Source organism: Triticum aestivum, chromosome 3B (genome assembly GCF_018294505.1).
Source record: "Triticum aestivum cultivar Chinese Spring chromosome 3B, IWGSC CS RefSeq v2.1, whole genome shotgun sequence".
Taxonomy (NCBI): Eukaryota; Viridiplantae; Streptophyta; class Magnoliopsida; order Poales; family Poaceae; genus Triticum; species Triticum aestivum.
In genome coordinates, this window is record NC_057801.1 from 32,033,331 (window position 1) to 32,036,760 (window position 3,430).

Here is a 3,430-nt window from a genome sequence, read left to right on the forward strand (position 1 = left end):
AGAAGAGGAGGTAGGCTATGGCCATGCTGGAAGAGTAGAAGAATTCATACAGGGAGCGGTCGGGCGGACATGGTGTAGAGGAGCAGAGGAGCTGCAGCTCCGTCGGCCATGGTGCAGAAAGAGGGGGTGTACAGGAGGATGGAGGGGCATGGCATAGGGGGAAGGGTGGATCCAGCGGGTCAGGGCGCGGCTGAGCCAGAGGGGGGCATGGCGGATCCAGAGGGGGCGCGGGCTAGATGTCTCGGGCCGCCGCGGACCTCCATCTTGGTCGCCGACCGGCGTTGGTAGGGGACGCGTTATGGGGATGGGATGCGGTGCGGTACGGGGATAGGAGGAGGTACTGGGATGGGAAAGAGGGAGAGAGAACGGGGAAGAACAGCACCTGCGCAGCCGCCGGTGCTCGTGGTGGTCGCCACCGCCGAGCTCCTAGGTCGTGGCCGACCTCCCTGCTCTGTTTTCTTATTTTTCGTGGTTGCGGGGGATGAAGGGGTACGTTTTGCGGGTGCTCGCGATTTCAGCCCAAATCCGAGATGTACGCCTCCGAAACGTGGGAGGAAGCTTTTCGTCGGAGGCAAAACGGTTTGGAATTGGCTTTTGTTTCCAATACGAATTCGTTGTCCATCCAAACGGCTGTATTGCTGCTAGTTCAATACCAAATCCATTTCCTAGGCTCCAATGGAGACATCCAAACGCAGTGTTATCTGGAAACAAGCGGACGAAACGGATAGGCGTCACCTACTAGGGATGCCCACCGGCGGCTGTCCAGCAGGGGTCTGGAATTAATGCGCCACGTCAGCGTTCCACGCCATCCTCGTTCTCTTCGCCATGCCATCCATGCCTTCTTTATCTAAGAGCAAGACCATCTCTTCTATATATATATATATACTAGAGGGGGTCGTTCATCCGTGTGCGGGGTGCGCGTGCGACTTAGGACTTTGGGCGCTTGGGGCTGGGCGACGGCGACGGAGCAATAGTTGGAGAAGACGATGGCCGCAGAGGTGGATCGCGGTTGTGGCGAATGGCAGGATAGGTCACAGGAGCAGGAGCCCGTGGAGCCAGAAGAGAGTTGGACAAGAAGGTGGATTGAGGGAGGCCTGGCAAGTTGCGCGAGGTGGACGAATCCGTCCGCAGTGGCAAGAGATCTCCGATTCGATCTGTCTCGCTAGCTAGCTATGTTGGTTGATTGATGATTGCATGTTTCTGGTGTGAGATGAGATGCAGGCCGGAGAGGTTGTGAGGATGGGCCCTTGCGGCGGCGGCGGCGGCAACGCCAGAAAGGATAGGCATGGTGGGCGAGGTGACACGCATTGTCCACGTCGCTGTCCGCCACTGCCGCGCCGTTCACGCCATTCGCGTAACGTACATGCGGAAAGACCGGGAGGAGATCGAGCTCTGGGGACGATATATCCAGGGGATGGCTCACTCAGGGGATGGAAAGGCGGCATGACCACGGTGCCAATTACTCTAACTAACAACGGGTAGTCCACCGCCATTGTATTAGTTGCCTAACTAATCATTAGTCTCCGTGTGTGCATGTTGTGGATGAGTTCACAAGCCACTTGTTTCGCGTGTGCATGCAGTTTCGTCTGCAGCGGGACGAATACCTGACGAGTGTGGAAGGCCACTACAGCCACTTCAACGGCAACATCGTCATCAGGTCGCTCAACTTCGTCACCAACCTTCGCACCCACGGGCCGTACGGGAACGCGTGCGGCGTGGTGTTCTAGGCATGTACACTTGATGTACCTCTGCAGCAAATTGTCGCTGCCTATCATCATAGCTATAAGATCTCTCTAACTCGCACAATTGGCCACGTCCGCACAGTGTGCGGCAGGCCATGTCGTGTGCTCGACCTGCACGAAGAAACGAAGGGAGAGAAGAGACGCTTCGATTGCTATTTTTTTTCCTGAGTGAATCTTGATCCGTCGATGTCGATTGATCGCTAGGACGCAGCTGATGAGATGAGAGGCATGAGAAGCGGAGAGAAGAGGGTCGCGATCGGGACAGCAGGCCAGAGCGACGACACAACATGAGGCCCATCATCCTATCGCTAATGAAACTAATACTAATGCATACAAATTTTGAGGCCCTAAAACTTGGGGGCCCTGTGCGGGGGCACAGGTTGCACACCCCTAGGACCGGGCCTGATACTCCCCCTATATGGGTCGTCCCAATGTGGCCCAATAACATTAGATTTTAATACAATTGCTTGTAACATATGTGAAAAAAGTATGTTTTTATAATATCATTAGAAAATACGAAATCACTCGATAAGGGTCACCCTTTTCAAAGGTCATTCCCCATCTCTTAAGGTGCTGACAAGTGGATGCATTGCATGTGCCACTTGTCACAACCTGAGAGTTTTCCCCTTTTTTTTTGGCAGATTCGTTTATTCAAAACGTTTTATCTTTGGAACCATGTGTTTATACCAAATCATTTTCAGCATTGCATATTTCGCGTCTGCATGGTCGAAACTAAATCTCATGTTAATATGTTTCAATGAACTTTTTTTCGTGAAAATCCCATAAACCAGAAAAGAAAATCTCAAAATAGGAAGAAACGAATACCAAAAAGTTCCAAAAACAAAAACCGTGCAAAAAAGTATACCAAGAAAACCAAAAGAAAAGAAGGGAGCCCGAAAGCACGGTTGTGGTTTTCAGTTTTTTCTGAAAGCACATGTTGTGTTTTTTTTAGGGAAAGACATGTTGTGCTTCTCGCGGGATCACTATGTTTCTCATACAAGCATAGGTTGTGCTTTTCCCTTTCAAGAAGAACAGTTGAAGCACAGTTGTGCTTCTCATGGAAGCACAAACTGTGCTTCTGACGGAACCATTGGTTGTGCTTCTCGTGGAAGTAAATATGTGCTTCTTGCAAAGACACAGGTTGTGCTTCTCGCAGAAGCAAATTTGTGTTTCCAAGAGAAACATAATGGTGGCTACCTTTTGTTACTGCGACACGCGTGTGGACGAATGTCAATAAAGTTGTTCTTCCAGACGGTGGATTGACACGTGCCCCGACGACCTCTACCTAACCGCCTATGCGCCCGCCACCTGTCGGCCGACTCCTGACAAGCAGGTGCATGCGAAGTGGTGGACGGAGCTTGGGCTTGCTGGCCCTGAGCTTGCCAGCGACATGGAGAAACACCATGCCGGGAAAGGTAGCTTCCGGGCAGCCTGGGTCTTGATCTTGAGATGATCTTCTCTGCCCGAAGGTCTTCTTTACGGTATTATTTACCATGACTTGTGCATCTTGGGATAGATCTACCTTCTGCCATGTCCTTCCCGGCACGGAAGCTGCATCTCGCTGGTGCGTAGTTAGGGGTATGAACACCGTACACCGATAAGAAGCACTTTTTTTCCAAGAAGCATGGCTGTGTTTTGTCAAAAATGAAACAATTTTTTTCTCCAAAACCGAGGTGAACCAGGCAAAA